We start from the raw sequence: 12,796 nt of genomic DNA on the forward strand, positions 1-12,796 counted from the left end.
AGAGAGAGAGAGAGAGAGAGGTGAATTCACCCACAGCGAATGCCATATTGTTTTCATAACATTAATTATTCTCTTCACGGAAACTAAACACTTTTCATACCAAATTCCCTTTTATTGTTCAGAATCAATATAGTGTTAAAAAACTGATTATTTTTGTTATTTGGCTCTAAAGTAAGCGCTCTTTTGAGCCTAAAAGCGGAAAGATAACTCTGAGAAATCGATAAGACAAGGAAATTTGTATTCCAGCTGGAAGTCGCGATTTCCAAAGGCTTGTATTATAATGAACTTTCTTGTGATTAAATTATTTAAGTTAGGTCCTCTCTATTTAGACGCGCTTTTCTGAGCAAAGGAGAAAAATTATATAATGATAGTGAAAGCTTCTCACGATTTCTGATTAATGGTTAATGAGGTTAATCCCGTTACGTAGGAACACGTGTTGCATTAGACATTAGTCCGACATCTCAGCCCACCTGAACAATGTATCTCAGAACAGCAGACGTTGACGTGTGTGTATAGTTTGTTTCTATTTTTATTGTCGAAGATGCACCTTTCGTAATTATACACGGGAAGGGAAGCAGAGAGTATTTTCTCATTTTCCCATAGGCAAGTGAAACTTTTAACTAGAAGAGAATAGATGAAACATTGTAATACGCAAACTGCATCTTACGACTGTTTTGCCTATTTCAGACTTCTTTCTTGGAGTCTGGCACTTTATAAATTGTCTCCTGACGCAAAGTAAAAATTCTGGCTTTTTTTGAAAGTGTTTTCTCAAAAAAACTATTGGTCTTCCTAATAGAAATTCTGCAAACGTTTTAATCTTTGAAAATGAGTGTAACTGCTTTTCCGTTTCGAATGAATAACGAATATGTCACAGTTAAAAAAAAAAAAAAAAAAAAAAAAACTGACAGAGAACGGAATGAAGCCCTTTTCTGCTTTAACTCTAAATGGTTCATATCACTAACGTCATAAAGATTCTTAAAATTTTTCTCGTTCCTCTAAATCAGAAAATGTGTGGCATTGCCATAAGACAGTCTGAAAGAAACTAGAACTTCTGATAAGCATCTCATTTAAAAAAGATAAATCACATGCCGAATATTTCGAAACAACGTTTTATCTCTCGTTTTGGAATGTTCATTACTTTTTATTTATTGATAATGCCTTTAACAAACATTGCCTAGATATTTGAAATCAACCAGATTTTTTTCTAAATAAAATATTAAAATTACGTAAGTTTTTCTAGTAAAATCTATGTTACGTAATTTTAATAATACACTGTGATACATATTGTCAATATTTTTAAGATAAAAACTATGGTACCTATTTCCCAGTCGCGCTAATTGTCTAAGAGTCTCTGAGGTCATATCATAACGAAATGAAAAAAAAAAAACTAAAAACAAACAAGATAGAAATCTTACGTAGCAGAGAAGACGTTGGGGAAACTGATAATGAACAACAAGACTGACTGCAGAGAACACAACCCCGACTACTCAGCCCCATCTGCAGTAGTTTGATGACTTCTTTCTAATGAACATCCGGGTTATTGCTTGTTGACACAGCCAAAGTACCTCGTAAAGAAAAAAAAATGCCGGCATCATCGTAACATATTTATATAATATTACTCCCCTGCAGGTCGTTGCCCTTACGTAAGGGCTCTTTGGTGCTTGTAGCCTAGTAGAAGGTGTCTCTCCTTTGTGTGTGTTTGTAACAAAGTTTGTTTTTATTATTTTAGTAGGAATGATAAGCGAAATTTTTAAACAAATTTATAGTATGGATAGATTTATGCTTGAATTGAAAACCAAAATTTCAGTATTATAATTTTTTCTTATTTTCTTCTAAGTATCGAAATGAATGCGAATCATTTCTTACGAGATGTTTGCTAAACTTGTGATATCCATGGATAATCAAATACACACACATACATGCATACATACATCACTCAGTCCTTTAAACTATATTCTTGACAAGTCTCCCATTTCCCTGTTGCTAAGATTATATAAAAACCAGCTAATGCATCCATTTGTCAGGAAAAACAATATCTTAAAAAGGATGAAGTTTCAGCCATAATGGTTAGTAGCAGACGTAATATTTACGGCACAAAAATTCATATCACCCATTTCAACCTGTCACTTTTTACTGATAACAGGTCGTAGCTTCACTAGTTAGCATTTTTATATTGGTGCCTTTATCGCATTATATGGATCTACCAGCAAGTCAAGGTTTTCAAGTAGGCGTACATATATAAGTTTAAATACCAACAAGTCAAGATACGAAAAACACGTTTTACAAGTAGGTCTAAATGATATAAATGATATACCAGCAAATCAAGGTACAAAAAAAAAAACATGCTTCAAGTAGGGTCTACAAACTAAAAGCTCTACTGTCATCTGATACATCTAAATCAGAGCACCAGTACAGAATGAAGCGATGTTTCCACCTTCATATTGACTTTTATTTTGACTGAAAAAAGACGATATAAAATAAGTTACTGGAATATCAAGTGTAACCGAAGATCCAGAAATAGACTTCTTGTTATTATATCGAAGGGTAAAAGCCCTTTAAAAGTCTTCATAAGACTACAATACGTTTCTAATGACACTACATCATTAATTCGACGAGGAATTCTTCTATACTCTCTGAAGATGAATATCTCAGTAACTGAGTGTCCATTTCTGTTCTCGTCTATTGATATAAGATACTGAGTGCTTGATTTTAATCCCTTTTTTTATGATTTGCAGTCATAGTCTTGGAATAATTATCATTAATATATATAATTAGGGTAAAATATTTGTCTGAACATAGAGTAATTTTCTGTTGTGTTAATATTAATATCCCAAAGACAATCATTCTCAGCGTAATCTATGTTTCCCCTGTACATACAGGGAGGCCATTTAATTAAACAAATTTTATAAAATATTAAGAACCTAGTCTTAAATACAGCTAAAATTAGAATAATATACTGACTTTTTTTATACATATAACCTTTTCGTTAAATGGCTAGTCGGCTATCGAATGCATTGACACTTTCCTAAACAATCTAGTCCAGTAACAAAGGAAACAAAATAGTAATCGAAAGTTCAAAATACGCAGAAGAACAAGTGAATAATGAGCAGTTGCTTATTTACAAGAAGTCAAATAAAAATTCAGTTCTATAATATATGAAATGTATTTATCATATATGAAACTATTACTTCAGTACCTGTCATTCCCCCTACGATCCCTTTCCTTGCCTGATAATGATTCCAGTTATTTTAGAAATGTTCAGTGATTTCACATATTGAGGATGACCTTAGATTTGGGTTCCATGTCCATTATAGCAATGGTCGAAATTCGATCAACACGTAGAACCTGTCATACAGTACATTATTACAGTAAATGACTGGCAATCACATGGAAAGTTTATATCTACATGAAGCACTTATTCAAGTTTTTTTTTTTTTTTTTAGGTATAATATAATTGACAAATCTAGCTACAATGCCAGTTAATACGATGCCTCGCTTTTCAATAAAAAGTCTTCGCTTTACTGGTGAAAAGTGCCATCTATCGGTTCCTGGATAACCATTTCCAACCGGCTTCTTGGGCATTCTTTCTTCGGTCGTCCATAAGGTCGCTCTGCCGTTACTTTTATGCCTCATAGCAGACCTTACCGGATTTTTCTTTAAAGCGACAGGAGAACGACCGTAAATATTTGCATAGTTAATAACTGCACCCGGTAATGAGTCATTTCTGCCAGATGGTTACTCAAAATGTGGTTTCTTCGTTTTGATAAATACTATGCCCCGTAGGTGGTTAATTGCCATCAGTGCACATCATGCGGTGTACTGTAGGCATTACTTAAGATTCTTTGCTGCAACCCCCTTTCGTTCCTTTTACTGTACACTCCTTTCGTATTCTCTTTCTTCCATCTTGCTTTCCACCCTTTCCTAACAATTGATTCATAATGCAACTGTGAATTTTTCCTCCTGTTATACCTTTCAAACCATATACTGTCTTTTTTCCGTTTCAGCACTGGATGACCTCATAGGTCTCAGTGCTTGCCTTTTCGCCTAAATTCTATATTCAATTCAATTCAATTCGATAAGTAATATAGTGGATAAATTTTGTAGTGTAATATTGCTAAGGTCGCAAATGCCTTGATGAGAAAAAAAATAAAAAAAAAAACTCCAAGTAGCTAAATGGTGAAAACAAAAACGAGATTTGGGCTTTTGTTATTGTGTGTGCATTGACATGTTGCAAGACTTAAACTGTAAAGTGGCTCGTAAGAAATAAGCCAGCTTTCCTCAACAAGATGTTTACCAGAAGTATAAACATTAGAACTTTAATGAAGACAGATGTTTCATTAACCTGACCCTTTTAGACGGAGTAACGATAGATTCTGTTTGCAATAGGACCAACCTCGTTTAACATCCTCATGTCCTTATGAGAGGAAAATGAGTGATTACCAAAGGCGAATGGGCTAAAACTGTCAACATTCAACATTATACATTGATTACGTCATATATATATATTAGCATTCATATATATATTAGTTTATTATATATATTATATATTATATATATAATATATATATATATATATATATATATATATAAATATATATATATATAATATATATAGCATATATATATATATATATATATATATATATATATATATATATACTACTCAGTATGTAGTATATATATATATATATATATATATATATGTATATGTATATTATATATATATATATATATATATATATATATATATATATATATATATATATATATATATATATATATATATATATATATATATATATATATATATATATATATATATATATATATATATATATTGTATATATATATATATATATATATATATATATATATATATATATATATATATATATATATATATATATATATATATATATATATATATATATATATATGTGTGTGTGTGTGTGTGTGTGTGTGTATGCGTGTGTGTGTAATTATATCTATTCAGTCATTTTGGAAACAAGTTACCAAACGTTCACCATTTGTTCGATTCTATTTGGACCAAAGGAAGGAAGAGTCCTAGATTTACGTATTAACTGGTAATATAGTTAGATGTTTCAATTGGATTATGATTACAATAAACCCATAATTAATTCAACTTATGACAAAATTAACCATTATTTTCAAAGCATATTTTTATACTAGCAATGAGCTTTCTCTGATTTTTCCTCCATTATTAAATCTGTCAAATCCACTACAAATATTGCATTCATTTTACCTACGGAATAACCTACATCCAAAAGAAAATTCATATATTAGTTCATATGGACGAACTGTACATAACTGCAAAAAAAAAAAAAAAAAAAAAAAACGATATTAACATATGGTTTCATACTGCCCAGCCATTTAACTCTCAATACCATGTGAAATCGACACTTTAATACACTACGTAAAGGTGTGACGACAATGTCACATTCATTTTATTCAAACTCACATAAGAAGCAAAACCTGTCTCCCTTAATGGGAAACACCGCGACATTAACATCCCATACTCATCCTTAGGGCCATCCTCATCCTTTTCATTGGCAATCCTTTACCCAGGCTGGATTTTCACGGCATTTGGGCTGCCGTAAATTCCATTAACAGCCTTTTACACTAAGTCGGATATACTGTTCTACTGGGTGACTTGCCTAGAGAGGACATTGGGTGGGAACTCACCTACTAGCTCAAGGAATCGCATTGGGAATTTTGTCCGTAGAGACAAAACCGTATCTATTAGCTTATATATATATATATATATATATATATATATATATATATATATATATATATATATATATATATATATATATATATATATATATATATATATATATATATATATATACATATACATATATATATATATATATATATATATATATATATGTACATATATATATATATATATATATATATATATATATATATATATATATATATATATATATATATATATATATATATATATATATATATATATATATATATATATATATATATATACACTATATTATGTACGCACTGTAAGAGTCGATAGACAAATATTCAGTTCCAGAAGAAGCAGTATTTTTCATTAATCACATAGTAACTCACACATCAGTTTCTCAATGTGTATTAGCCCTTTTCGATGTGGTGTTACAGTATTCATTAAAAGTTTCGTTTTATATCAAAACATGTCGACCGAAGGGCAATTTATTATAAAGTACGCTTTATGAAAAAATATTCTCCTGAGTTTCTCCCAAGAGTTAAAAGTTGCCTACAATCTTCCAGTTCCTCCCTTTCGTGTCCTTCTGTTATGAACGCTTATCATCATCGTTAGTATCATCATAATTTTTGCCATCCTAATTTTAACAAATGTATGACAATGCTCAATGAAGAACAAGTATATCCTTTATTAAAACCTGAATTTGAAATATGGTTAATGAAATATAACCAAATTATCCAAAATGAGAGGGTAGTAATTCAAAACTGTTACCTAAACTAATCATATCCAAAAATATGAAATTGAGATGAAACATAACAGAAAGATAGAAGAGAGAGAGAGAGAGAGAGAGAGAGAGAGAGAGAGCATTAGGGTAATTTCAGTCTTAATCATAAAAAGGAGAGACTTAGTTATCTCCAGTGCTAATGTCCTAATTAGATCATACATTTTTAATGACTCTCAGAGTATGATGAATGTAATTAGATTTTGCCTTGGGGACCATTAAGGTAATTATCCGTGAGCAATAGACCAGAATATGAGTTCAAAAAAGGTAAAAGAATCAGATCCATTTCTGTTGCCATCGTCATCCCCGGCGTTTTGTTGAAGATGATTCTCGATATCAGCATTATTTCTATGAGCATTATTCCTATCATTTCTGCCTTATTTTCTGTTAGAATTCAGTTCATTGCCTGAGCTGCTTGACAAAACAAGGTTTCTAATAACACTGATTCCGATAGAAAGGGTAAATATCATTATTAATATTGTAAGCTGTCTTTATGGTGACTAAAAACAAAAGATGGTAGAACTCTTATAATAGGTCTGTGAGTTTAAAAAGAGTGCAGGTAAGGATGTGCATGTGTGGTCCACAGAGTTGAAAATATTTTTCACAATGATACCGAGGATAGTGATACTTGATAAGAACAGTGGAAATATCATACAAAATCTGTGTTTTGGGAGCTTGATGCAAGACAAAATGAAAGCAGTAAGATGTGGAAGAGATAAGTAAATAAAACTGTTGATGAGGTAATGGACTTTCCTGGAAGCACCAGCCGGGTAAAAAGGAGATTATCTATGGGGCAGGAAAAAAGATTTCCAAAGAATTTGACGGTAAAACATGAGATATGTATTAAAATTGAAGAGTAAAAATTAAAAAACAAACATTTTGCTGTTTCTTTTTCTGAAAATTTATATTTCTTATGAATGTAATACAACATTTTCTCATATCTTTCAAGTGAAGGCATGCAACACTTAATTTGAAATCACATCTTTTATCCACATTTAATGACATTTTATTCTCAAGCAAAGCTAAATTTCTGGGGGGAAAACCCATTTCTTATTGTTATCAATACTTACAATAGGAAAATAACAGGACTTATTATTTTTCACCCAATGGAATCTTAACCAAAAACTTAAAATTGATTATTAAAACACAAACCGATCAACAGCATTATTATCGCCCATATTTAATTCTCTATCCATCGTCATCACTTCTAATTGGGTTGTTGTTCCCCATCACATCTCGAGAGACGAAAGCTAAATAAGATTGGCCTCTCAGAACCAATATGTGACCTTCAGGCTTATCAGTAATTTAGCAGCGTCTCGTCCTTCCCTCCACGCTGAACGGGATGGAGATATTCCATTATGGATCAGCCCTCTAGAAAGGGGCGAAGCAGAAGAGGCAGAGAGGCCAAGCACAAGAGTGAAGAGGAGGCATCGATCTGAATGTGGTGATGTCCTTCACATCAGAGGCTTTGAGGGACTTTTGTGCTTCATTCGAATAAAAATTGAGGTTTAAAAGAGCGAGTATTTCTTTTACTGCAGATTATAGCCATACCACAGGTGAAAAATAAGAGATGGGTGCAGGTGGTCCTGACTGGTTTCGACTTTGTTTCAGCCACTGACTTGAAAATAAAGTCGAAAATCAACAGGGACCTACTGTCTCTTATTTTTTCACCTGTGGTAATGTGTGATAAATGAATCATGTATGAAAGTGATTATAATCATATATATATATATATATATATATATATATATATATATATATATATATATATATATATATATATATATATATATATATATATATATATATATCAATATAAAGCTCATGTATTTCTGTTATCTTGGTTTGAAAAATAATTAACTGTTTACATTCTTATGGCAACATTTTGATACTTCTTCATATTTTGATATGATCCTTTAGCCAAAGGAATAAATTCTAAATCATAATTCTTGAAGATTTTAGTGAAATGTTATTTCTAAATGTTCCAAGTCCCAAGAAGAGACTTTTGACTTCTTTTGCAGTGAAAGATCTAACAGATTAAAATTTAAGTTTGTTTACATGAAGGGAGGTTGGGTCCTGGGCTATTAGAACTGAGCTAGAGAGAGAGAGAGAGAGAGAGAGAGAGAGAGAGAGAGAGAGAGAGAGAGAGAGATGAATGGACGACCCAGATGAGTTTATTTCTCGGAAACTAAGGAAGTATTGTTATTTCATCTTACACAGGAAAGCATAATGAATGGAATACGAAAAAGAGAAATAAATACAATCATTTGGGCTAATGATATGATGACCTTCTTACAGGTGTAACTGAAAGCCCAGCGTGACATGCGCAGACGAGAGAATCAGTTATTTTGAATAAATGAAAGAGAGAACAAAAAACATATAAAATTTTCTTGAAAATGTTTGTCTTTATAACCGATGATGCTGTTTTATACGAATTCTGGTCTATAATGATTATATTAAAGTTACGGCTGTAAATAATTATAATAATCGAAATATGTTTTCAGTAATATAACAGATTAGTAAATAAATTATTCTTACACAGTTACGTTGATCAAAATGCAATCTTAAATATAACTTGCTAAGAGTACTGTCGCATAAATAGAAAAAAAACTCAGAGCTTCCCTTTTGGATATCATTACATTTTTGAACTCATGTAATGAAATGTGAGAATAAATCTAATCTTTAAGATTGGAAGGAGTGTTATTAACTCTTCAGAGGGTCTTTTAAGCCCTTTCAACTAATTTTTGTCTAACTCAGACTTTCTCTTACTTAATTTCCCCGAGTAATACATTAATATTCTCTTATGATTTAATGAATTGCAATCATTAACTTAAGATAATTATCCAGACGATCTCTGCACAGACATACTTATCTATTTAGCTATCTATCTATCCATCTATATATATGTGTGTGCGTGTGTTTGCGTCTGTGTGTGTGTGTGTGTGTGTGTGTTTGTATGTGTCTGTGTGTGACTGTGTACTGCGGGTGTGTGTTTTCCAGTAAGGGATGAGTAACACTGATGTGTGTGTGTGTGACTGTGTACTGCGGGTGTGTGTTTTCCAGTAAGGGATGAGTAACACTGATGTGTGTGTGTGACTGTGTACTGCGGGTGTGTGTTTTCCAGTAAGGGATGAGTAACACTGATGTGTGTGTGTGTGACTGTGTACTGCGGGTGTGTGTTTTCCAGTAAGGGATGAGTAACACTGACCAATGGGAGAATCAAGACGCGATAGGCCTCGAGAAAAGGGAGTCCTCTTGCGTTTGTGCCTTCTTTTATAAACTTTCATTGACTAAAAGCCAAAAAGTTTTGGTGCGACAGATATTGTACGAAATTTGAAATAGGCTTTGTCTTTCACTGTGTATAGCCTTGGAGAGTTTCGGTAGCTTCGTAATGTTGGTATGGAAAGTGTTGGTCTTTCTTAACGTTGAGTGGAATGATCTACTGTAGCATCATTTGGACACCAGGTAAAAAAAAAAAATTTAAATAACTGCAAGAAATAAGGCCAGAAAAAAACTAATTTTGTAATATAAATTCATAGCAAGACAAAATGCGCTTTCATCAATGTGTTTATTCGAAGCCAAAAACAAATAGGTGCACATCATCCGCTTAGAAATATTTCGAGAGTAAAAACTTTATGGCTTTAAGAGTTCATGCCTTTCACATAAGTTGATCAGGATCAAAGCGAAGTGGACGAGTCTTTAATCTCAGAGGATCCTGCACACGTTCCTAGTCCTTTCATTTTCGTGCATCTCGACATGCTGCCTCTGAGTATACTATTGCCACGGCTAGGATGAAGTCTTTTCGCTACAGAACAGTATAATATCGCAGACAAATAATTCCCCTGTTGAGGAAACGCCTATCTTCGTAAATTAAAAGCTTTGCTCGCAGTTGCTTCAGAAACGTAGTTATTGCATTATTTATGAAGAGGCGGATTCATTATATTTCCTGGATTGCAACATTTCATAATTTTAATTCCGTTAATTCAGGAGGCGTCCCACGAAAGGATCAGAAATAGGACATTCCTCTCTCAGGGCAAAGAATGTTCTTGACCCCTGTTCGTTAATTTCATGAAAGGACTGGTATTTATTTTTCTGTGGTTGCTGGGATTACGCGCGTGAATCCTTGCTGTTATATTCATATTAATTTTACAGAGAATGAAACCCTTCAATCTTATTCACTCCCTCATTTTGCTTTATAATTCTTAAATGCGAAATTATAAACGCTTTACTTGTAGGTCTCAAATATTAGTATATGTGTAACAAAAGTATCCTTTTCGATAGCATCAATAATACAATGCATAATGGTCAAATAGATGCAGAGGGTACCACATCAATACAGATTACTATTATTATTATTATTAGTATTATTATTATTATTATTATTATTAGTAATGCTTACAGTAGAGCAGTGGTTCCTAACCCCCATGGTCGCGACCCCAACGATGAGGGTCGTGAGACTTTTTGTGAGGGCCGTCTGGAGGGTCTTAAAAAATAATAGTAATTATTCACAGCTGGTCACATTTTGATTTTGAGTAATGCAGCTGATTTGCTTCAGGAGGACAGCGTGAAGATTCTCCTGGACACACTTTCAAAAGAAGCGCGCTATAAAGCACCCATAGGCTACTCATGAGCTGCCCATAGTACGATTAGCTTTCGTGTACAAATAGTTTTCAACAACATATCTCTGCGAAGTAGGGTTTTCAGGTCTTGTTACAATCAAGACTAAACCAGCTGGATCCCCAAAGTGACTTGCGGTGTGCTCTAACAATGAATATAAAACCAAAGTTTGAGAACCTCGTGCACAAGATGAAGGAAAGGGAAGGTTCTCTTTTCTAGTAAACTTCCCTAATTATTCTAAGTAATAATAAAGTAGGGCCAGATAGAAGATGGAAACTCTGTCTCCATCGTAACTATCGAGACCCACCTGAGGGTAGAAGAAAGATTCTTCTACTGTCATCAGTGGCCCTACTCAGTAAACCTCTCTCTCTCTCTCTCTCTCTCTCTCTCTCTCTCTCTCTCTCTCTCTCTCTCTCTCTCTCTCATCGAGTGGCCTCACTCAATAAAGTCTCTCTCGCTCCCTCTCTCTCTCTCTCATCGAGTGGCCTCACTCAATAAACTCTCTCTCTCTCTCTTTCTCTCATCGAGTAGCCTCACTCAATTACCTTTCTCTCTCTCTCTCTCTCTCTCTCTCTCTCTCTCTCTCTCTCTCTCTCTCTCTCTCTCTCTCTCTGATTTGCACTGTTTGCCCAAAGGAATCGCCTTTAGCAAATTTTATACATTCATAACTAAGCAAAGCTCATTTATAAATACTTTGTCTTCCCTATGTTAAAAAATTGTTTGTGAAAATATATGTTGCAAATGGTAAGGACACCTGCGGCTAACAAATGAACCTACTGTACATATTTGGTGAGCGATTTAGAGAATTTCAGAAAATGTTTGGGTAGTTGCAACTTAGAAGGATCACAGCATATATCCTTGGGTCGACCTTGCAGCCAGGGATACGAACCTTAGCAAACAGTGAAAAGAACAAACCGAGCGAAAAATGCATCCTACGTTGTTTTTATAAGCATGAAATTATAGTTTGGAATATTGTTTTTATTTCTTTGATAGTGCCTCAAAATAGATGCATATTTTATCTAAAATAAATTCTGATGTTTTATTATTTTGTTGGTCACCTGGACGCCTCTGTTGCGGTTCCAGAAATTCGATTCAGTACCAGAAACTTGCCGTGAATGTTCTTGCGAACTTTTGGTTTCAGATATATATTCGGCAGTCATCAATATTTAAACAAGTTTTAGTACAGTCGTCGCCTTTATAAATATTCAGTTTTTATTTCGCCTTGCTGTGAAAGCACAACAGTTTCTGGGTAACGATTCTTGGTGCCTCGTGGTCGCCCCTAGTTTTATGGAACTGTTAGGAGAACGATGATAACATCGTTAAAATCAACTATCCAAGACGCCAGTTACTGAACTACCGAATTGCAACCTCTTCTATAAAAATTACTTTCGTCAAATAAGGTTTGAATGTGAATGATTTTCATTCATTGTAAAGTTTTGCGGTATTCCTTCCCCAAGTACAAGCATAAACGCAGATTTTACTACCCTGTAGTTGTTAGAGTTGATACGAATATGCAATATATATATATATATATATATATATATATATATATATATATATATATATATATATATATATATGCGAAATGTTTTCACTAAATTTGCCCTTGCTTGAGTAGAACCAAGTGAATGCATTATAAGTTTCTGTCGAGGTGGAATGCCGCTCTG

The sequence above is a fragment of the Macrobrachium rosenbergii genome, chromosome 7 (genome assembly GCF_040412425.1).
Source record: "Macrobrachium rosenbergii isolate ZJJX-2024 chromosome 7, ASM4041242v1, whole genome shotgun sequence".
NCBI classification, from domain to species: Eukaryota; Metazoa; Arthropoda; class Malacostraca; order Decapoda; family Palaemonidae; genus Macrobrachium; species Macrobrachium rosenbergii.